The 24,092-nt window shown below is 46.4% G+C and overlaps 1 protein-coding gene across 1 annotated transcript in view; it reads right to left on the bottom strand.

The window, feature by feature from the left end:
• Positions 1-1,981: 1,981 nt before the first annotated feature.
• The window catches only part of RRM2B (ribonucleotide reductase regulatory TP53 inducible subunit M2B), an 83,822-nt gene continuing 61,711 nt past the window's right edge, over positions 1,982-24,092 (bottom strand). Inside the window, exon 10 of the transcript XR_014170351.1 lies at positions 1,982-2,249. The gene's annotated coding sequence lies outside the window, so the exon portion shown is untranslated. The remainder of the gene's footprint in view (positions 2,250-24,092) is intronic.

Here is a 24,092-nt window from a genome sequence, read left to right as displayed (position 1 = left end):
GGACGGTCTTGTGTTTTTTGGCATCTGTGTCGAGAGACAATGGAGGGCGCCTCCAGGGATGAAGTCAAACTACTGTGTCAGCAGCACCAACCTCCCTGGGATGCAAGGCTGGGCAATGTGTAGGGAGGTCCTGGTCTACCCAGATGACAAGATCCCCCCTCTCAGCTGATATAGTCCAAAGGAAAGCAGAGCAAAACATTTGGCACAAGCTTGGCTGCAGGAGTTGCCAGGAGGAGGAATACAAAGCGCCATCCAACTATCTTAGGGACTCCGCTCCAGATTTGTGTAGGTTTTCCTCCTTAGCTATTTCTTCTCCCAAAGGCATCCCCCAAGGTAGCTAAGGTTTAGGACCAGAGCTTTCCTCCTAAACGGGCTGCCTTCCCAGGTTGACAAGCCCTACCTGCCCTTCACTTCCCTCTACAGCACATGCAGAAGCTGCCTTCTTGACCATTGGACCCACTATTGGTCTTGTCCACTCAACCTGCCAGAGCCTGTTTTCGCACACAAGTGAAGTCGTTGACTCACCAAGGGTTTGAGACCTATCAGCTACCTTCACCTGGTTTAGCCTGCCAGTCAAAACCGTTCCCAGGATGTGGCCACTGCCGCATGTTGACAGCTTCTAGGAGCCACAGGTGAGAGCTGAGTGCAGGGTGGGGACCAAAGATGGACAAACGACTCCAGAAGGAGCACGACATGTCCCTCACCAGAGGCACTACCAATGTGCTTGGCTTTGGGAATGTACCATGTGTGCCCTTTATAAAACAGTGAATTCATGGGCTCCTGGTCAGGGTAGTGGAGGCAGAGAATAAAGAAGAACTATCCTCGCATGATCCAACACAGCACAAAAGGTTGAAGCACAGAAACTGAAGGCCATGTTTTCTGTGTGCTTCTCTCCCTTGCCCAGAATACAGGAAGGCCGATGTGTTACAGACATTATGATTTGTACAAACAAATCCCTCACGTCTTCTCAGTTCATATTTATATGTCTTTTTCATCTAATGGTTTACAGCAGTAAGCAGTAGATATCCCCCAACCCTCCTCAATTTTGGCTTCCGTACCCAGAATAGTTTAAAGCCGGAAATTCTATCATTTTTTATAAGGCACTTTCCACATCCCTCGCTTGAAGGTCACGCTGATGATTATCTCCAGTATAACTGAAGAACCGTGTAATTACAGCGAAATGTCACCTAGAAGAATAATCGCTTCTAGTCAAACGTCTCAGCTAGAAATATGCTGCTGCCAGTCTCCACTTCTAGAATAAAGCTGGAAGCAACAGGGAAAGGGTGTGGGGAGAGATTGGACCTTTTCCTTCACAGCAGTTTTGTTTTCTTCCAAACAGCGTAATCTGTTTTGGTTCTGAAATTGAATTACTTAAGTAGCTTGTCCCAGGATCCCTTATTTGTACAATGTTCCATCTCCTTGTGGTTGCTATAAAGTTACGTTCCGGCCCTCTCTGATTAGATTTCATAGCAAGCAAATTACAGCTTCTCCTTTCGAAAAAGCACTTTTGCATTAGTCACAAGGATTAGTAACACTCGGATCAAAGGATATCTTTACAGAGATCCTCTAGACACGCAGAGAGCTAGCAACTTGGTGAGGAGATGCAGAATTAATCTGGGACATAAGGACTATAATCTTTATCTGCCCCACCAGGCCCTGACTCTCAAGTCCTTTTGTTTCCAAGCTGTCTTAAGCACATGTGTCTGTGGGCTGGTTTGTAGCCCAGGGTTATCAGCAGTAGCAGAACTTTTTATCTGAAACAGATCTCATATTATCTTTAATCCTTCTAGGACTCCAGAGAGATATTTGAATTTGCTGTAGGAGAAGACAGCAGCATTTATACCAAAGGAAGTTTGTTGTGGCCTTTGGGAAGAAGAAGAAGAAGAAGAAGAAGAAGAAGAAGAAGAAGAAGAAGAAGAAGAAGAAGAAGAAGAAGAGGAGGAGGAGGAGGAGGAGGAGGAGGAGGAGGAGGAGGAGGAGGAGGAGGAGGAGGAGGAGGAGGAGGAGGAGGAGTTTGGATTTGATATCCCGCTTTATCACTACCCTAAAGAGTCTCAAAGCGGCTAACATTCTCCTTTCCCTTCCTCCCCCACAACAAACACTCTGTGAGGTGAGTGGGGCTGAGAGACTTCAAAGAAGTGTGACTAGCCCAAGGTCACCCAGCAGCTGCATGTGGAGGAGCGGGGAAGCGAACCCGGTTCACCAGATTACGAGTCTACCGCTCTTAACCACTACACCACACTAGCTCCCTTTACTCTCTTGGGCAGTATGTATCTAGCACATCACATCCATACAATAATTTCTGATTCTGCAAAGGGACTTTCCCCACTCCTTCAGGCATCCATGCCCTGCATCCTCACCAATTTGTTCTGAAGACACCAGCCAGAGCACCAAGGGGCCTCTACCCCCTACCTCACAGGGAGAACATCGTGGGAAGTAGGAGGTCAGTCTGACTCCATTGATTGGCCAGCAAAGGGGCAGCTCTGCTGGTGCTTGCTTTCCTCTGGGTCCCCAGCTTGAACTACTACTCTGGCAACTGGTCATGGTAGCAAGGGATAATGGGAGTTGAGAAGGCTGCTTTAGATGTTGTTGGATTATAATTCTCATCATGCCTTGTGACTGGCACTGTTGGCTGGGAATGATGGGATTTGGAGTCCTATGACATCTCAGAGGCCCAGCCCTGATTTAGACCACACATAAGAGTTTGGCCTTTCTACAGGCAGTTTGCTCCTTATGTTTAGCAGGCTATTGGAATTCCCTCCAGCCTTGGGGGGTAATAGCTATTACTTCTCTGGTCTTAATGGGCCCTGATACAGGGAAATAAAAGAATCACGCATGAACAACACTGTACATGAAAAGCTACCATGTTATGGTATAGTGATGAGCGAGGATCTTGTTGTTTCTGTTTCTATTTCCTCTTTCTTTCGTTGGAGAAGCTCCTATCCCTGCTTTGTGACTTCTCCTACGTCTTCTGGTCATGGGTGAAGGGTTCCAAAAAAGCAATTCAAACCTCTCAACTTTTTGTGCATTGTATGGAACAGACTTTTCTAATGGGCTGCTGGTTGCAGGATGTCCTGTTTGTAGTTTTCCAGGTTTGGTGCACATCAGCCTTTCCACATAATAAGCCGATCCTGCCCCGATCCTGCCTTTTCCTCTTTCCTTCACTTGCAAGCTGCTTGAGCCTTCCAAAGTTGAAACTCCGTCGTGAAGTGGAGGGGGGTTAGGAAAAATGCATCCTCAACAACGGCTCTGCGAGACCAGAAGGAAATTTGAGAGCGCACACTATAATTTGCTGGAGGAATCATGCTATTTACACGCGGCTATAATAAAAGCCTGCCAATTTATTTATTTATTTTGCAAGTGGCTCGCCGGCAGCAACAGGAGCGTTCAGCAGAAAGCGCCTCCCACAAATTCCTTGGATGACCATGGAAATCGCTGGGTGTAAAGGCTCTCACGATGTATAATAAAGGGGGCGGGACAGAACTGGAGTACTTGATGTGCAGAAAAATCTGCCTGTGCTGTCAGAGCCACCGCTGGGAAGCTACAGAATAGATATAATTACAACCATTTGTTAGCTCTTTGGGCAATAACCCGTACTTGCATAACAGCCCCAGCAACTCGTCTGTAAAGTCTGTTATGGCAACAAACAAAGCTTGCTAAGGAAGTGCTAGCATTTCCTTTCCCCAAAGAGTGGAGCAAGTTGAAGTCAGGTTTGTTTTTAATCCAACCTGAGGCCCTTCGGATGCATTTGGAATACACCTCTCAACATCCAGCATAGTCAATGGTCAGAGGTGATGGGAGTCCAAAAAAAATCTGAGAGACATCAGGCTGGAATATTATTATTATTATTATTATTATTATTATTATTATTATTATTACCCCACCCATCTGACTAGGTTTCCCCAGCCATTCTGGGTGGCTTACAGCACATAAAAAAATGGTAAAACATCAGACATTAAAAAATGTCCCTATACAGAGCTAACTTCAGATGCCTTCTAATAGTCAGACAGTTGTTTATCTGATAGGAGAGCGTTCCACAGGGCAGGTGCCACAACCAAGAAGGCCCTATGCCTGGTTCCCTGTCCGAGCTGAACAATTAGGGTGGCTTCTTCAGGTGTGCTGGGCCAAGGCCGAAGCTGCTTCAGATCTAAGAAGCTAGAAAAACTATGATCTTTGGTCAGATATAGGTCCATGTTTTGATTTCCTTCCAACCACCAGCAGGTTGCTTTTGCTTTGTCTGCTTCGAATGATTTCAGAGATCCCACCTTAAGAAAAGTTTGAGGCATGTGCAAACAATGTGTCCCAGTGATTTTTATTGTTTGTTTGTTAATTTATATTCCACTTATATCAGAACCAGTGAATGTGGTGAATGTCCTGTGTGAGTGTATGGAATGTGTGGATGAGGGTGAAACCAGATGCAATGTTAAATGTGTCTTTGCATTTAACATGCACCTTTTAAAAATGCAAATAGCATCCAATGGAGGGCACTGGCAATGATCAGAATCACAGGAAGCAGGAAGGAGGGATTTAACACTTTCCTCTCCCGCTGTGATCCTGAGGGAAATTCCTCCTTAGAAGATGCTATTTGCTTGCATGGAATTCCCTCGTGAAGCTTATTTTATTTTTATCCTTTTTTTAAAAAAAAATGACTTGCCTTTCTGCGTAATGCCTAAAATGTCGCACAAACACCACACATCACTGAGGCGATAGCACTGGCGGAAAACAGGGGTGCGAAGGGAGCGGACTGCCCCCAGCACCACTATTCTGGTGCCATTGTGGCGCCCCCCCAGACACAAACTGCGCACACCCCTGAATGCCGGGCCCCACGGCCCCATAGGCAGCGCGTCACACCCCCAGAACACGCCCCACGCCCCTGCGGGCTGTGCACCATGCCCTCGCAGGTGGCATACCATGCCCTGGGATCCGCACCATGCCCCCGCAGGCAGCACACATTGCCCCCACGGGCGCCAGCTACGCCCCCGCCTGCTCTCCGCCCCCGGTAGCGGAGCATGCAGCTTCGCCACTGGGCAATAGAAAGTGAATATTGCATCTCTATGGAAATGAACAGTGAACAGCATATCGATTGTCTCCAATCGATACAAAATTGTATTATTTTGGCATGATTTTTATGATCATCTCGCACATATAGTTTCCAGGGCAGGGGGAGAATGTGCTGTGGAACTTCATGACAACAATCCTCTTCTGCAAAGAGCAGAGGTTCGCTGCCTTAAAACATTTCCACACACAATTTGTGCCCAAGCATGTAAAGTCCAAAGCCTTTTTGAAACTGTTTTTCTGCTTTAATGCAGCAAGAGGGAGGGTGTCAGATTCCCTCTCCCTTTCAGCCTTTAGAACTCCCATGATTATTTGCTGCTATCGCACGCACAGAAACAGCATCAGATGCTCTTTTTCATGAGTTTTCATGAAGATGTCGAGCCCGTGTGCAGCAGCTGTGAAAAAAGGCAAATTCCGCGTTAAGGATCATTAGGAAAGAGATTGCAAATAGAACTGCCAATATCACAATGCCGCTGTACAAATCTACTGTGCCACCGTGCTTGGAATACTGTGTGTGCAGCTTGGGTAGCCTGACATGAAAAAGAATATCACAGAGCTAGGAAGCTGCGACCAAAATGATCAGCTGAAGGAATTGGGGCTGGAGCAACTCCAGGGAAGGTTACAACATATGGGGCTGTTTGGTTGGGGGGCAGTGAGTAGGGGGTGGCATGAAGTATAATGGTGTTATAGATTGGGGAGACCCTCCTAAACCCTAGAAATTAATAAATGGTAGGATTTTGATTATTTGGAGGGAAGACTGCACGCCAGTGGAAAAATACAAGCTTAGCTTCCTTTCCATGCCAGGACATCACCAGGGATAGATGGATTAACATGACAAAAGGTGTTGATGGCCCATCTTGGACCTGAGCAGACAGAAGGTTACCAGGGTAACTGAGTGTGAAGTCACAGGCAAAGATGGTCTGTAGCAAGGTGTGCTGGGAGGGAGAAAGAACATGGGGAGTTCCATTTTGGGCAGGCTGGCTGAAGGCTGGCTGGGAGAGATGCCTTCAGTTCCAGTGCTGCCCTGCTATGGGAACTAGTTCTTCTTGGGGTGACAATGCTGTAAGATCAGGACTCCCTCCATGCAAACTGAAGGTCTAAATATGTGAACAAACCACGACAGTCTCTGCCGCATCTTTAATTCTCTGAAGGAGCACAAACCCTGGGTGAGCACCTGGAACCTCCTGGAGTCTTGCTACCCCTGGAGAGTGGGGGTGGCACCCAGCTTCTATAACAATATTACATATGGTGTGGCTTAAGGGGGCAGAGGTAGTTTTTTCACCCTCTCCATAATACTAGAACCTGGGACCATCCAGTGAAGCTTAACATTGGAAGATTCAAGACACAAAAGACAGTGCATGTAGTCTACTGTATGGAAGTAAGAGTCTTCACATCCATTGCTCCACCCACGTCCCCCCTGTGGTCCCGCCCAACACTGCCATGTGGCCCCCAGCTGGTTCTCCATGCTGGAATGTGGCCCTCAGGCTGCAAAAGCTTTTCCCTTCCAGGTGAAGCAGACATTTTGCATTGTTTGTTGTGGATGATCTCGCGTCACCTCCACCACTTAAATGACACATCAGCGGAGATGTAGTTCATCACTTCTAATACAACATGAGGTTCTGCCCACGCTAGGTCCTTATTTGATTGTGGAATGCTTTGAGTGCCGTTTATTTTTAAAACAATGCGCCAATATTTTCAGTGCAGCTTATATGGGAAGAACCAGTAGGCAGAACTCCTACGTACAGCTTCATTTCAGAACTTCGCACCAGCTACGCCAGCCAGCAAAAGAATCTGCTTCTCACAAAATTGCCACTCTGCATTCATTAAGCTGTCAGTTGCTCACCAAACTCTTGGATGTCCATACCGTTATTGCAAGGAGCAGAAAAAGGAGCAAGCAAAACTATTATTATTCTTAATAAGAAAATTTAACTTGTTAGTTGCTTAACACAGAAGAAAAAATTTTCTAAGTGACTTACAAAAATCTCTTGATCGTTACGTACAACTTTTGTTTGTACCTGCCAGATGTGGAAGTGAACTTAGGAGGAACAGACTTGCCCAAGGCTACCCATAAGATCTAGAACCAAGGTGAGATTTGCAGAAGAGGCCAACATTTCTCCACGCTGTTTTAATGATCAAGGCACTTTTTGGCTCAAGGTTTTGCTCGGCAGAGCAAAAGTGACTGTTTATTGTTCATCATCCTTAAGTCAGTTGAGCTCTGCTGCACTGAACTCTAAATAAAAGATGGATGGGAATTAGATTAAACATCAAAGCCTCAAGAGAGTGCCCTGTGTGTGTGGCTTAGTGCAATAAAAAAAAGCCCTGTAATTGCATGCGTTTTTTAATTAACCAGGCCACGTCTTGCAGCAAAGCAAGCCTGCGTGACTTGTGGCCCGTCAAGCCAAACACAGTTTATGAATCATGGCCAAGATGCTGCTGGATTGGGGGAGTGTTGCCAAGCATCTAGAAGACCTCAATATATGGGTGGTAGGCTGTAGGATGGATGTCAGCAAACAGATTGAGGCTGAATCCTGACAAGACAGAAGTACTGTTTTGGGGGACAGGAGGTGGGCGGGTGTGGAGGACTCCCTGGTCCTGAACGGGGTAACTGTGCCCCTGAAGAACCAGTTGCACAGCCTGGAAGTCATTTTGGACTCACAGCTGTCCATGGAGGCGCAGGTCAATTCTGTGTCCAGGGCAGCTGTTTATCAGCTCCATCTGGACTGTCTCGCCAGAGTGATGCATGCTCTGGTTATCTCCTGCTTGGACTACTGCAATGCACTCTATGTGGGGCTACCTTTGAAGGTGACCCGGAATCTACAACTAATCCAGAATGCAGCAGCTAGACTGGTGACTGGGAGCGGCTGCCGAGACCACATAACACCGGTCTTGAAAGACCTACATTGGCTCCCAGTACGTTTCCGAGCACAATTCAAAGTGTTGGTGCTGACCTTTAAAGCCCTAAACGGCCTCGGTCCAGTATACCTGAAGGAGCATCTCCACCCCTTTCTGGCGGTTCCCTCACAGTGAGAAACCAAGTACAGGGAACCAGGCAGAGGGCCTTCTCGGTAGTGGCACCCGCCCTGTAGAACGCCCTCCCACCAGATGTCAAAGAGAACAACAACTACCAGACTTTTAGAAGACTTCTGAAGGCAGCCCTGTTTAGGGAAGCTTTTAATGTTTAATAGACTATTGTATTTTAATATTGTGTTGGAAGCCACCCAGAGTGGCTGGGGGAACCTAGCCAGATGGGCGGGGTATAAATAATAATTTATTATTAAATTATTATTATTATTAATCAGTTTAGCGGATTATAAATTGTGCTGCTCCGTTGTAAAGCACAGACTGGCCTTCTCTCAGCTGCCCTACAGAACACAAGTAGAGAGCTCTGTTGGACCACCCCAGTGGCCCATTGAGTCCAGCCTGCTGCTCTCACAGTACCCAACCAGATGCACGCAGGCAGGATTGGAATGCAACAACATTCTCCCCTCCTGCAATTTCAGCAGCTGGTTGCCAGAGGCACAGTGCTTGCAACTGTGGAGGCAGAACATAAAAGACTCTGGAGTTACATTAGCAGCCACTGATTTATCCTCCACAAATTTGTCTAATCCTCTTTTAAACCCATCCAAGTTGGTGGCCATCACTGCCTCTTAGGGAGCAAATCCCATAGCTTAACTATGCGCCGTGTGAAGAAGCACTTTCTTTTGCCTGTCTCGAATCCTCCAACATTCAGCTTCATTGCATGTCCACCAGTTCCTGCATTATAAGAAAAGGAGGAAAACATTCTCCAGCTGCTTTCTCTGCATCATACATAATTTTATAAACTTCTATCGTGTCTCTTTTTACTCACCTTTCCTCTAAACCAGGGTTTCCCAAACTACAGTTCCCATAATCCCTGACCACTGGTCCTGCTAGCTAGGGATGATGGGAGTTGTAGTCCAAAAACAGGTGGAAACCCAAGTTTGGGAAACCCTACTCTAAACTGAAAAGCTCCACGCGTGGCAACCTTTCCTCACAGGCTCTTTCATTTTGGTTGCCCTTTTCTGTAAATTCTCCAATATCCTTTCTTAAGGGGAGCTGACTGAAACTGTACGCAGTCTTCCAAGATTTGCACAATGGAATTGCAGTATATGCAGTTTTATCTTCTATCCCTTTCCTAATGACTCCTAGCATGGGATCCATAGTGGTGAAGAAGAAAAAGAAGAAGAAGAAGAGGAGGAGGAGGAGGAGGAGGAGGAGGAGGAGGAGGAGGAGGAGTAGTTTGGATTTGATATCCCGCTTTATCACTACCAGAAGGAGTCTCAAAGCGGCTAACATTCTCCTTTACCTTCCTCCCCCACAATAAGCACTCTGTGAGGTGAGTGAGGCTGAGAGACTTCAGAGAAGTGTGACTAGCCCAAGGTCACCCAGCAGCTGCATGTGGAAGAGCAGAGACGCGAACCCGGTTCACCAGATTACGAGTCTACTGCTCTTAACCAATACACCACACTGGCTCAGTTGCCACATGCTGGGTCAACACCTTCCATGAGGAACCTTAGACCTGGAGGGGCAATTATGGTCCTCCAACGCGGGTGGCGCTGTGGGTAAAACCTCAGCGCCTAGGACTTGCCAATTGTATGGTCGGCAGTTCGAATCCCCGCGGCGGGGTGAGCTCCCGTCGTTCGGTCCCAGCTCCTGCCCACCTTGCAGTTCGAAAGCACTCTTAAGTGCAAGTAGATAAATAGGTACCGCTTTATAGCGGGAAGGTAAACGGCGTTTCCGTGTGCTGCGCTGGTGCTGGCTCTCCAGAGCAGCTTCGTCACGCTGGCCACGTGACCCGGAAGTGTCTCTGGACAGCGCTGGCCCCTGGCCTCTTAAGAGAGATGGGCGCGCAACCCCAGAGTCGGTCACGACTGGCCTGTACGGGCAGGGGTACCTTTACCTTTTTAAGCTTTTCTGTCTAACCTTTGGGAATCCCCCAAGGCCAGGCCACAATCCCTTCTGGTTCTACTTCTGACCTTCCTCAATAATCTTTGCCTGGCTGGAAAGTGTCCTTGAATTCAGATAATAATGGAGGGAGAAATAGAGAGGCGGGTGGGAGTGTCTGTAGAAACTCGTGGACTGTCCAAAAGTAAAATTTGCATTCACGGCTCCACCCGTTTTTCCTCTGGCCCCACTCAGCACTGGCATTTTGGACTCCAGAAAGCAATTTGCCCCTCAGACTGAAAAAGGTCCCCCAGCTACAGAGTAATGAGCTTAAGGAAATAGATTTCTCAATAAAAGCTTTTCGTATTACTGTACCATGTCTCAGAGCAGAACCGTAATCCACACTGTACAGAACCGACACTAACTGCCTTGTCCATGGTACTTGCCAGCAAAAATATATAATTAGCTGTAAACTCTGAAAGGCCCAATGAGTCTATAAAAGTGAAAGGCCTGTCCTGGCCCTCATCAGTTGTAGTAGCTCTTTAATTGCCATGCATCCCTAATGCAATGAGGTTTCTCACACAGCATGTGCCCTTACTTGTTAATTTCACCCTAAAAAAAGCCAAAGCAGACCAAGATCTAATAATATTTCCATCTCATTGTCCTTTTGTCCCCACAGAAGGAGATGGGGCTGGGTGTTACAAACAAAGTATCCTGTGCTTTTGTGGGGAAATTAACTTAATCGCTTCAATGTTAATTGTTTTAGCTACACCAGATTGACTAGGCAATAAATGGTTTCCCCAATTTTCTTCTTCAGCAGAGCAAGAAATTAGACAAGTTGAAGCAAGATAATAATCAGCAGGGGAAATTATTATTTTCAGAAAAGATGCCTGGAACCCAGAGAATTAAATCTCCGTGACAGCCAAGACGTGAATATTAATTGAATCTCAAATAATTCATTTTTTTTCCAATTTACGCCTGACAAACAACAATCACAAGGTGGCAGCTTCAAATCATTTGTTTGATTCCTTCTCTCCCCTGTTTGCTCTTTCAGATGGCTGTAGGGCGGAGGTGGGAAGACCTTCGGTTTTTGCACTTTGTTTTTGTACTGGATCATTGCAGCCCATCAGCTACAGGGAAGTGCAAAATGGTGGTTTGGGGTTTGTGGATGTACTTGCAAAGGATCGTGTCCTCCTGAATATACCAGCCTAGACTGTAAGATCTTCCTTGGAGGCCCTTCTACAGGTTCTCCTGCCTAACTGGTGAGGCAGCTTCACCTTAGAGTGAGGGCCTTCTTCAGCTGTGGTGTCCTAATGATGGAATTCCCTCCCCCTTTAGCTTACTTGGTCCATGGGGTCATGAAGAGTCGGACACGACTAAACGACTAAACAACAACAGCTCACTTGGCACCGATATTAATTTTTTTCAGTGCTAAGTAAAGATTACCACAGGCCTTTGAGAACCATACTTCAGTCCTTGGGACAAATTATGTGCAGCCTGGTTTTAGTTCTTGTTTTTGGAATGATCTTAAACAGCTAATGCTGTTTTTAAAAAATATGGACGTTGCATTGATTTTTCTGTTTTGCCTTTGTTGATGTGGTTTGAGTTTTGGAAAAGAAAAAGAAAATCCAGAAGAGTACACATGTCGGTTTCTTGCAGCAAAAACAATCAAGGAGCCTTGAGGCGCCTTAAAGACAAATGAATGTCATAGTATTTGTACCCTGCAACCATACTTTTGGGTTGTCAGTAACAGACATTGTGCTTCAATAAGACATTAAATATATAAAAATATTATTCATTCCATCATAAATTTGTTAGTCTTTAAAGCGACGCGAGTGGCGCTGTGGGTAAAACCTCAGTGCCTAGGACTTGCCGATCGTATGGTCAGCGGTTCGAATCCCCGCGGCGGCGTGAGCTCCCATTGCTCAGTCCCAGTGCCTGCCCACCTAGCAGTTCGAAAGCACCCCTAAGTGCAAGTAGATAAATAGGTACCGCTTTATAGCGGGAAGGTAAACGGCATTTCCGTGTGCTGCTCTGGTGCTGGTTCGCCAGAGCAGCTTCGTCACGCTGGCCACGTGGCCCGGAAGTGTCTCCGGACAGCGCTGGCCCCCGGACTCTTAAGTGAGATGGGCGCACAACCCTAGAGTCGGACACGACTGGCCCGTATGGGCAGGGGTACCTTTACCTTTTAAAGGGACTGCAAGATTGTTTCTGAATTTTGTATAAACTGTCAGAGGGCACTGTTAATGAGAAGTCAATAAATGTCCAAATAAATAAAATCAATAGGTTGCAAGCCTATGCACACCACTGGGGAGTAGGTCCCATTAAATTAAATAGCACTTACTTTCGACTAGACATGCATTAGGATTGCACTGTTAAGGTTAAACAACAGCATGCCTCTCAAACACATGGTCATCTTAGGAATTTATTTCCTGAGTTCACTGCCCTTTCACAGAAAAAGCTACTCCTGGCTCTCACAAGCAACGGGGAAGAAATTTGATTCAGTTTGTATTTAAAGGCAACCTCACTTAATTTGCACTTTCTGAAACGACACACAAACTGAAACACAGGCGCCCCTCGAAATTCACATTGCAATGCAGTTTTCCAGCCAAATATGATGTGGAGGAAAAAGGATTGTGCTATGCTACCATGAGTATGCCAATGCATATGTTAGTGAAAACAGCATGGAAAAATGCATTACATTAGGTAAAAAATGCATATGTGTACACTAAGAAAAATTTGCACCCCCCCCAAAAAAAAGCTTACGAATTTTCACAAGAACATTTGAAAAAAAAAGAAGATCACAAACTGATGTGGAGAACTGAACTTAAGATTGGAACAATGAGAAACTGAAAATGATATATTTGCCCATCCCTAGTCCTCACACACACACATCCCCACACTTTTTCCGTTTCAGCAAACTAATTTAGGGAGGCGGGTTGCTGCTATTATCAAACAAATTTGAATCAGAAAGCCTTGCTACCCTACCATTCTACATTGGGTCTAGCCCTGCTGCAGAGCAGGTGACCAGCCCCTCTGCCAAGCCCAATCGATGGCAAAGCAAACATTTCCACTTCTCTGAGCTTGTCTTCTTAGCACCGACCTGTCTTACGGCGGATGATGTCGTATTTTTGTAGGCTTGTGTTGTTTGTTTGTGGCAAAAGATCTGAGCCAGAATGACAGCAGTGAACCTACACGACACGACGCATCTGCTATACATGTAATATCCAACAACAAGGGATTGAGGGGACGCCACCTCATGTCATTTCTCCTCGTTCAGCTGCTCTCAAGGAAGCAGAGTTCGCTATAACAACATTGTCAGAGCAGCAGTCAGTGGCAACAATTAGCTGTCAGTTGAATAGTTCTTTCCAGCACTGCCTGCAGAGAGATGCAGGCAACTGCTATCACACTTTCAAACAAGAGCATACAGCTCTGCAGTAGCTGTGATCCTCTGGGGTGTTTCCTCCTCTGGAGTGGAGATCTTCTGGATCACAAGATGTGATCCACCCAGACAACATCGGTCTTTCAGCCATTCCTGGCGGTCCATTTAAGGTTCAATAGCAGGCATCTTCTTTCCATTGCACCTCTACTATGAAATGCCCTTCCTTCTGCCATACGTACAACAGCAGCCATCAGTTGCTTCAGATGTTGTGTGTGTGTGTGCGCGCGCGCGTGCGCGCGTATTTGCCCAGGCTTTTCAGACTCAAAATAGCAGACTGAGGCTGCAGTCACAGGGCAGTTTATTTTGTTTTCACAACTTTTCCCTAACTGTTCAGTTCCACATTATTGTTTGAGCTTTCATGCAATCTAAAAACTGTTTCTGGACTTATAGTGGAATGCTGTGCAATTTGACTGCTCTTTTCCATGTTCCAGGGGGAAATCCATTTGGAAATAATGTGTTATATTCCACAGTAGTTCCACGATATGCCACCACAGTTCCAGAGCTGGCTTTTACATTGTTTGAAAGTTCATTTGTAACGTGGAAATTAATAGCTAGGGAAATGCAATGGAAATGGATTAAACTGCCATGTTGTCATATAATATAACTGTGGAATTGTAAGGGACCCCAAGAGTCATCTAATCGAATTGTCTTCAGATGTCTTCAATGCAGGAATCACAACTAAACAATCCCTGACCTAATCCTATGCATGCTTCCTGGGGCATAATTGCCCCTGAAATCAATGGGATGTTTTTGAGTAAGTAGGGGCGCCATCTTGCTCTCAGGATTGTGGGTGCCTACCACCGCAACATGGACTACTGTGACGTCTCTCTCTCTCACACGCCTACAGGTAGTGTGTGTGATGGCACACATACTAAGTGCAGGCATGTGTGTGTGACATCACACTTCCGCATTGTGGTGGTCAGCAGTGGCACCAGGTCCTCTTCCTCCTCCTCTCCGCACCCAGTGAGGCACCCTTTTTTTAAGGAGAGGGGCTCAGGCTCAGAGACCCTGCGTCTGTGTCTGAGCCCCCCCCCCCCTCAAAAGGGTGCCTTGCTTGCTGGCGGCGGAGGGCAAAGATGAACTGCTTCTCTCTCGGAGGCAGCACCGCTGCTGCCTGCCGGCTTTTCTCATTGACTTTGTGGGTTCCCAGCCCGCACAATTATATTATTGTGGGTGCCCAAGCACCCATGAAGGGACGCAGGTGGTGCTGTGGGTTAAACCACAGAGTCTAGGACTTGCCGATCAGAAGGTCGGCGGTTCGAGTCCCTGCGATGGGGTAAGCTCCTGTTGCTCAGTCCCTGCTCCTGCCAACCTAGCAGTTCGAAAGCACATCAAAGTGCAAGTAGATAAATAGGTACCGCTCCAGCGGGAAGGTAAACGGCATTTCCGTGCGCTGCTGTGGTTCGCCAGAAGCGGCTTAGTCATGCTGGCCACATGACCCGGAAGCTGTACGCCGGCTCACTTGGCCAATAAAGCGAGATGAGCGCCACAACCCCAGAGACAGCCATGACTGGACCTAATGGTCAGGGGTCGCTTTACCTTTAAGCACCCATGGCCCCCTGGAGTTGGCTTCTATGTGAGTAAGCCTACACCAGGCTGTGAGCCCAACAATGATTCATATCATGTTCAGCTGTGTTTAAACCTACTAAGGTGGATTAAATCTTTTTTTTCCAAGTTAGGTTGCCAACTGGCCAGGAAAAACAACAACAACAAAGCAGCCCTGGGTTACTCCTCTGCCTTTTAACAGACTTCATGGGCAGAGAGGAGGAGACCCGTTTGGGCGTTTTCCATGGCATGAAACCAAACATCGTCACCCTGCTAATTACAGGAACCTGGTCAGGAGCTCTCAACCCTCTTCAAAGAGATTGGAAGAATAGATTGGGTCTGTTGAAATAAATGTCATGTCTCAAATGCAGGCGCAGGGACTGCAGAAAAACTCAGCGATGCAGCAAGGCCCCAGTGCCTCTGCCGTCACCCCCAAAGAGTTTGCTCCAAATTTACACCCCTTTTTCATTTGCAAGTATTGCAGAGTGCATGTTGCATGGCGCTACTAAGCCTGCTTTCATTCAGTTCAGCGGCAGAATGCTCTCTGACCATTAAAACGGCGCCACGCTGTGCCAGGCAGGCTCTTGTGGGGAGATAATACTGCGCTGCTCAAAAGCAGCATGCAGCGAAAGGAAGGGAAGAAGACAATTATATCAAAAAGCTGGGGGACCCCTCTGGTTCACAAAGCCCATCTAAAACGAGAGTGAGAGAAAGAGATAAATATTTTACTCTGAGGTTGTGAATTGCCTAATGCAGAAGAAGCAGCATTTCTGTGAAACAGTCAGGTAATTGAAAAGTTACTTCAGGGCAAATGGAGCATTTTGGACTGAGCTCCTGCAGCAAAAGGAATAATTTGCTTGCATGTCACCAGCTAGCTAACAAGCTCACTGTGTTAGGCATGTGAGAAGTTACTTACGTGGACTTACAATGAGACAAGGAGACACCGAGATAAGGTCTATTACTTCCCTTTTATTATAACGCGTTTGCAAAGGCGGGCTCCCCGTCCCAGGGTGGTACGAAGAGCCCCGAACAATGGACGGGCAAGTGTATTTATCCCTATTGCTGCCGCCCTTCATTCGAAGCTTGGCTTACAATCTGTCTAATCATCAAAGACATGGTACTAATACATCATCCATTCTACACTCTCTAAACCTAACCTTATTTAGAGACTCTTTCTACTTCCTTATCTTGTTGACCTGGCTCCCCTGCAGCCGAACCCACGCTGGAATTTACAACAGCCCAACTCTGGAATTTACAACTGAGTTCGAGGCACACCTTTTTACTCCTTCTCACAATCCCCCCTCTTTTTGTATCTTGTCTCGAACTCACATAATAATTCTTGGGCTGTTATTTCTGCTTCCTCATCGGATGTGGGTACTGAGGCATATTGCATCTTCATGAAATAAGTGGATACCTTCCGTTCCGCTAGGAGGGACAAAGAATTATTGATGGTTCTAACAAAGATTGGCAGAACGCATGGAAGTAGTACGCATCCTGCCGCAATTAACCCAATTAGGGCCACTATGGCCTGCAGACCAGGTAATTTAGGGAACCATGAACCAAACATATCCTTAAGGTTGCCAATACACATGAGCCGACCCAATTTAAAGGTAACCTATTGTAAGCATAGCTCTCACAAGCCCAGTAAAACCCATCGGGGGTTGTCCATTCTAGCATTCTGTTCTCCGGGTCTAGGAGAAAGCTCATATTGGTAATATTTCCGAGGGGAGAGGGCCAAGTTTTATTATTATTCCCTTGACTCCACCACTGTTTGTCCTCCCATTGTCCTATACAAGGGAGTGTCCCCACATGCGTTCCATTTATTCGGCTGGTGTTCCTGGTGAAGCATTCTGTCCCAACTAGGTGATTAGAGATTTGCCATACCTCGTTACCCAAATGCTTATAAGTGTAATTGTTTTGTGTTTTATATACCTCCGTATAGTTTACTTCATGAGCCACCCATGGCCACTGATCCCCCATTTGTTCCTCCACATACAAAACAATTTTTCACCGTTAATTCCTTGGCTATAGTCTCAGCTAAACTCAGGAACATATTATGGGCTTTAGGGGGTAGGGGAAGGGTATTTAAATGCTGTACTTCTTCCTCAAAATCTTCGAATACTGATATGGGTTGTCTTGTTACCTTAGTTGTGTGTATTTGTATGATGAGATATCCATAAGGATCTTTTCCAGTCCCATCAATGCCTATACCTATGTGCACAAATTTAGGCGAAGTAGAAGGTCTCTCGCTCGCCCATAGACATACTGGGTTGCATTTTCCTGTGGAGCAGTCGGTGGAGGCAGCTCCCCTAGTGAGATTTATTCCCTCAGGGCCTCTATAGGTGGGCTGTTTATTAACTCCCTCTGAGTACCAATAATTATATACCCCGGCCCCAGCCCCCACGTTGCTTCCTTTTATTCTCTGGAAAAGGTACTTTCTTTCCTGTAAATATGATTGTTCCCATCCACGATTTCCACACCAGACCCCTGCCCCTCCATTTGGGCCCTGTCCTTTATCTATTGCGATACAAGCATCAAAACAGACCATAATCCTGCCCTCTCCCCTTGTTGTATTATGTGCTATATAACCCTGTCGGTTTTGGGCCAAGGAAAACATACTTCTCCCCTCACCAGCTTGATTAGCGGTTCCGCCCTTATATCCGTAAACATATATACTGGAAGTTATGGGTCCCACCGCCAGGGGTTCATAGCATTCCGTCTTGTTTCCTTTTACCCTACATCTATAATATTGAGTTTGGTTGTGAACACAAGGATCTAACTGTTGAACACATTCTGGCGCTATATTATAATACATTAGGGTCTGTGTGATTTTATTGCCTGTTCGGGTTGTCTGGATGCACTCGGTGCACTGGGGTTCCGATTGGGTTGCCCATGAAGTGGCCCATCCTATTAATACTATTCCTAATACTTGCCAGTTACCTTTCATGTGTGGGGTTCAAATAGATTAAAGCTTGCCTCACCATTGGGGTTTCTGCTAATTGGCACGTTACCTCCCCTCCTAATTTCACTTCACAATATTGGAGTATAACGTCCTCTATAAAGATGATGCTGCACCTTTCAGTACAATGCACACACTGCACACACCCTTCGCAATGTTGACAGCAACAGCACTCGGAAAAAAAACACACACAGGTACAAAACAAACACATCACAGTCTAGGTGCGCCCTTCTGGATCCCGGTTCCTGATTTGGTAAGCGTAACTTTCAGCGGATTATTTGGACTAGTCACTGCTGTCCAATTTTCAGGTGGAGCTCTTTTCACCCGGTGGTAATGGGTCCATCCATGCTCTCTGGTCCGTACTGCTGATTCGGTTGTGAGCAGGACCTGGTATGGGCCTTCCCAACTCGGGCTGAGTTTCTCCGTCCGCCAAGCCTTTATCAGGACCAGGTCTCTGGGCTGAAAGGTGTGCTGTTGCTCCAGGAGCGGGGGCCGCTGTGCTAGTATGCCTTGTCTGTGGAAAGATAACAGAGACTGGGACAGTGACTGCAAATATTTCCTGATAAACTGATCCCTGAACTCGATTTGAGGGTTTCCTAATACTACCAAATATGGGTGACCCATCATCATCTCAAAAGGGGACAGACCAGTGTCTTTTCGGGGAGCTACCCTCATCCTTAATAGTGCCAAAGGGAGATTTTTCGTCCAAGGCAGCCCATTTTCAAGATATAACTTAGTCAAATGTTTTTTTATTTCCCCATTCGCCCGTTCCACCTTTCCGCTGCTCTCAGGGTGCCAGGACGTGTGGAAACTCCACATAATCCCCACAGTACCTCCTGCATTGCTTTTTTGGTGAAATGAGTTCCCCTATCAGAGTCTATGACTTCTATTATTCCATACCGAGGAAGAATGTGTTCCAGAATGGCTTTGCTAACCACCTGAGCTGTGGCCCTACGGCTAGGGAAGGCCTCAATCCAACCTGTCAAATGATCTTTAAATATCAACAAATACTTCTGCCCCCCCCTTTCTGGCAGTTCGGTAAAATCTACTTGTACTCTCTGGAAGGGCCATACCGCTAGAGGCCGCCCACCCCTTTCAGTTTTCCTTGCCCGGGCTTTGTTAACCTTTTGACATATCAGACACTTCCATGCGATGGCGTGCGCCATCGGCCACATGTCTCTACTCCAATACACTGACTTCACCAAATTCACCATTCCCTCCGTGCCTAAATGACTTCCTTCATGTATTTTCTCCAATATATTTAACATAGTTGATTTTGGAAGGACCATTTGCTTTTCCGGAGTCTCCCAACTTTCTCCTTTTCTTTCCCATCCCTCCTTTTCCATCTATTCTTTCTCCTTTTGAGTGAACACTAAATCTTTTACATCCTGCGGGTCAATCACAGGTACTTGCAGGACACATTGTTTAAATATTTCCTTCCTTGGTTCCCCCTCCGCCGCTTCTCGCGCTCGGAGATCAGCCCATGCATTTCCCTGTTCCTCCGAACTGTATCCTTTGGTGTGGGCGAGGATGTGCACAATGCCTATCTTCCGAGGTCCCATCAGGGATTCTAGTAGCCGCTCGAGTAAAGCAACGTGTTCAATTTGTTTCCCATCCGCCTTTATGAAGCCCCTTTCTCTCCAGGTCCGACCGAAAGTATGCACCACTCCCCATGCATATCTTGAGTCAGTCCAGATTGTCACATCTAACCCGGTTGCCAATTCCAGGGCTCGGGTTAGCGCCATTACTTCACATTTCTGGGCTGACCACGTGCTAGGGAGGGCCCCACTCTCTATCGTCTCCCCGTCTTCCTTGACCACTGCGTATCCCGACCTTCTTTTTCCTTCCCTCACATAACTAGATCCATCTACGAACCATCTTTCCCCTTCCGTTAGAGGTACCTCGCTTAGATCTTCCCTAACTTTGGCCATTAATTCTATATCTTTAAGGCAATCATGCTCCTCTAGTTCCCATTCTTGCCGCTCCCCTCTTAGGAATTCCGCTGGATTCAAATTTCTATCTGTCCCTATGGTTATATCATTTCCAGTTCTGAGTATCCCTTCATATTGCACTAGGCGCCTGTCCGTCATCCAGGTGGGTGCAGCACCTGTCAGTACTGCGCCTATCTGATGAGGGCTGTGCACTATCAGTGCTCCCCCAAAGGTCAATTTCCTGCTTTCCAATACTAATTCGGCCGCTGCAGCCACCGCTTGAATGCACGCCGGCCATCCTCTAACCACTGGTTCTAAGGTTGCGCTTAGATAAGCTACTGGCTGATATCGCCCCCCTCTTTTCTGAGCCAGGACTCCTACTGCCGTCTGAGCAGCCGCTGTCACATACAAGTGGAACGGCTGCTGTAGATTTGGCAGGGCCAGAGCCGGACTAGTTATTAAAGTTTTCTTAATTTCTTCCCACCTGGCCTTATCTTCCTCGTCCCATTGCACCTCCTCTTGTTTTCCTGTCAGTTTCCTATTCAAAAACTGAGTCAACTTTGAATACTGATCTATCCACAATCTGCAATATCCCAATAATCCTAACATTCTTCTTACATCAGTTTTATCTTTAGGTGGTCGTAGTTCCATGATCCCTTTTACTCTATCTGGGTCTAATTGCCTTATCATCCCAAGCCAACAAAACCTGTCCCAAAGGACTATTTGGATCTATGGGGTCTTTGGTCCCATTACTGGGGCCCCTTTTACATGTACTCTGACTCTTTCCCATACTCTATTATGTCTCTTTTTCGTTCACTCACACAATCACGCGGAATCGCCTGGCCGTTTCCCTCGCGGGAGAACGGAACCGCAAGCTAATCCTCCCACCGGGGTCCCAGGCCCCCCGGTCCACACTCACGCGTCCGTTTGGAACCTCTCTTTCATACAGAGACCACACACCAACAACACCCAATATTCCCCTTCCCAGGGATATATTACCAAGATACTCACCCCCTTCAGTCTAGTGCCTCCTTCTCGGTGGCTGGTAAACTGGCAGGCGTCCCTGCAGGGCGAGGCAGTCCCCGACTGCGGCGGTCCCAGACCACCAGTCTTTCAGAATATCTTAAGTCGGTTCTCCGTCCTTCCAGCTCCCGGAACCTGTCACCGCGGGCCCTGAGCAACAGATCTCTCCGAAAATCGGAGTGCCGGCTGATCCGTTCCCCAGCCCCCGCCGAGCAGGTCGTCGAGAGCCCCACGTCGTTGGGCGCCAAAAATTGTGAGAAGTTACTTACGTGGACTTACAATGAGACAAGGAGACACCGAGATAAGGTCTATTACTTCCCTTTTATTATAACGCGTTTGCAAAGGCGGGCTCCCCGTCCCAGGGTGGTACGAAGAGCCCCGAACAATGGACGGGCAAGTGTATTTATCCCTATTGCTGCCGCCCTTCATTCGAAGCTTGGCTTACAATCTGTCTAATCATCAAAGACATGGTACTAATACATCATCCATTCTACACTCTCTAAACCTAACCTTATTTAGAGACTCTTTCTACTTCCTTATCTTGTTGACCTGGCTCCCCTGCAGCCGAACCCACGCTGGAATTTACAACAGCCCAACTCTGGAATTTACAACTGAGTTCGAGGCACACCTTTTTACTCCTTCTCACAGGCACATGGCCCAGCGGTAGAACAGACCCCCCTGCATGCAGAAGACTCCAAGTTCAAACTCTCTCATCACCTCTAGTCTTAAAAGGATCCCAAGTAGCAAGTGTGAAAGACCCCTGCTTGATACCTCAGGAAGCCCCTCTTAGCCAGAGAGCACCAGACTGTGCCATCTTGATGGCTTGACCCAATATCGTCTTCTTCTTTGGTGATCACTCATAGCCACGTAAGATTGTCTTCCATAAACAGGGTTTCAACAATGAGTCCGTAAGTGACTGTGGAGGCCAATTCCATACTGAGGACATTGGTTTTTGGGCGGTTTCCAAGTCTTTCCACAGTGCGGACATTGGTTTCCGGGCGGGAGTTGATCACGGTGTGGATTTGCCAAGTACGCCTTCCTCTTAGCACGTTTCTCCCTTGCGTCCTGAGTTCGAGTGTCTTCAAAGCCCGTGACACCTTTGGTAAAGGCTGTTCTCCAACTGGAGCGCTCGCAGACCAGTGTTTCTCAGTTGTCAGTGTTGATACTACATTTTTTTAGATTTGCCTTGAGACACTCTTTAAACCTCTTTTGTTGACCACCAGCATTACACTTTCTATTTTTAAGTTTGGAATAGAGTACGGTAGTTGCTTTGGAAGACAATAATCAGGTATCCACACAACATGACCAGTCCAATAAAGTTGATGTTGAAGAATCATTGCTTCAACACTGGTGATCTAGGTAGGTCACCTCACCTCATTTATTTATTTTTCTTTGGACCACTTGAAAATTGCTGGCTTCTCAGGGGACATCTGAAAAATAAATTATATTCAGAGTAGTATATTGTCACAGCATGCCTGACAGGACCGTCTGAAGGTAGACAGAAGTTCCGTTAAACAGTCCTTTGACTGGAGTGCTTGCTGGCCTTGAATTCAAATGTTTTTATTAGAGGCATGTGAGACCAAATGATACTCTTCATCAGTGCTTTTTTTCTGGGGGGAAGCAGGGGTATGCATACCCCTAAACATTTTGTGAATCTAAGTTTGGCCACATTGAGGAGCAGTATTTCAATATGAGTAGGAAAATGAGAGTACCCCTAAACATTATTATTTTTCTTAGAAAAAGCAGTGCTCTTCATTTTGTTTTTTGTTCCTTTTTTAAAGAAGAAGATCCCTTTCAAGAACAGTCTTCATTTATCAGAATTACTGCATTCTGGAACTAGTGCAATCTTAGATAGCCAAATCAAATAGACGAGGCACAATTTTAAAAACCCCCCACAAATGAACTAGAGTAACAGTGTAGGCTGTTATGGACAAGGGGGGGTATTCAGCCAAAACATCAAAAGCGTTGGCCTTCTGAGCTTGTGTTCTACGCTGTAAGGACTTGACAACAGCATAGCTCCAGAGCAAAGGAGATTGCTCCTCTACAGAGCATTATATGCACACACTACCACTGATTTCTATACATCCTCCATTATACAGGGCTCCCAGCACCATAATAAGGCAAGGAAACCTCAATTTCTGAAATTTACCAAAAATAGCCAAATAGATGGTTTTATTTTGTTCCAAAAGGTAATAGAAAATTGTGATTCAGGGATGAAGGAGAGGGGACCTGACTGAATAGGAGCATGGCTGCCATAATCCTCAAGATGTATCATCATGTACTCAGGATACCACTCCCAACTGCCAAACCAGGCGTTAACAGCCCTGACAAAGGGACCAGACTAGGTATTGTCAGAGGGAAATGAGACCCAGGAAGAACATATAAAGGTGCCAAGGGATATCCTCCTCACAAAAGGATATGTAGATATTTTCATTAGCTTGCTTGAAGTGGGTACTGTACTTGAACCATGCATAATTGACAGGGTCGTGTCTGGATCTCAGATTTCTGCCTGACACCACACCTTTTCTGTGACACACATATGATATTTTGATAATGCTGTGGGAAATGTATTGTGAGAAATTGTGGGAACTCTTAAGAACCCGTGTGCCCTTTGTTTTGGGCTTACTCTTCCTTGTTTTGCTTGGGAGTTGGAACCTTGTTGCAATAATAAACGGTCAGGATTTCTGGCTGCTGATTTGCTTCAAATTTGCCTGGCAAATTTCTTGTTTGAACCTGACTGATTCTGAACCAGCACAGCTAGACCCTAGCAAAGTTGGGAAACGGTTTTAGTACCGTACTCCAAGATTTTGTCCTTATCAAGGCCTTTCAGTGAACTGGAGAATTCTTAGTCTAAATTAAAGCTGATTCTTAAACCATTTATTATCCATTCTTAAAAGCTTTCAGGTTTTGTTCTGTGGACAGGGGTAGCAAATTGTGGCAGATGGTGTGCGTGTATGTGCTCACACATGCGTGTGTGCATGCACATACATACATTCATTCATGCATACATACAGGTGTAGGTCAGATGAGCATAGTTTTGGGGCAATGACATCATAGACCAAATATGTACCAGCCCTAAATATCCCTGCACACCAGAGGCTCCCCACCTCTCCTATAGCACTTCGTAATATAGCCAGAAAATAGTGGTAGCAGCAGTAGCATAAACCAGCTTAATTTAGAATCTAAAATCAAGTTTAACACCAGATTGTTAAGCTAGAATTGTTTGGCATGTTTC

Source organism: Podarcis melisellensis (assembly GCF_964234715.1).
Source record: "Podarcis melisellensis genome assembly, chromosome: 7".
NCBI classification, from domain to species: domain Eukaryota; kingdom Metazoa; phylum Chordata; class Lepidosauria; order Squamata; family Lacertidae; genus Podarcis; species Podarcis melisellensis.
The sequence above is the reverse complement of the archived record's forward strand: the minus strand, read 5'-3'. Positions and strand labels throughout refer to the sequence as shown.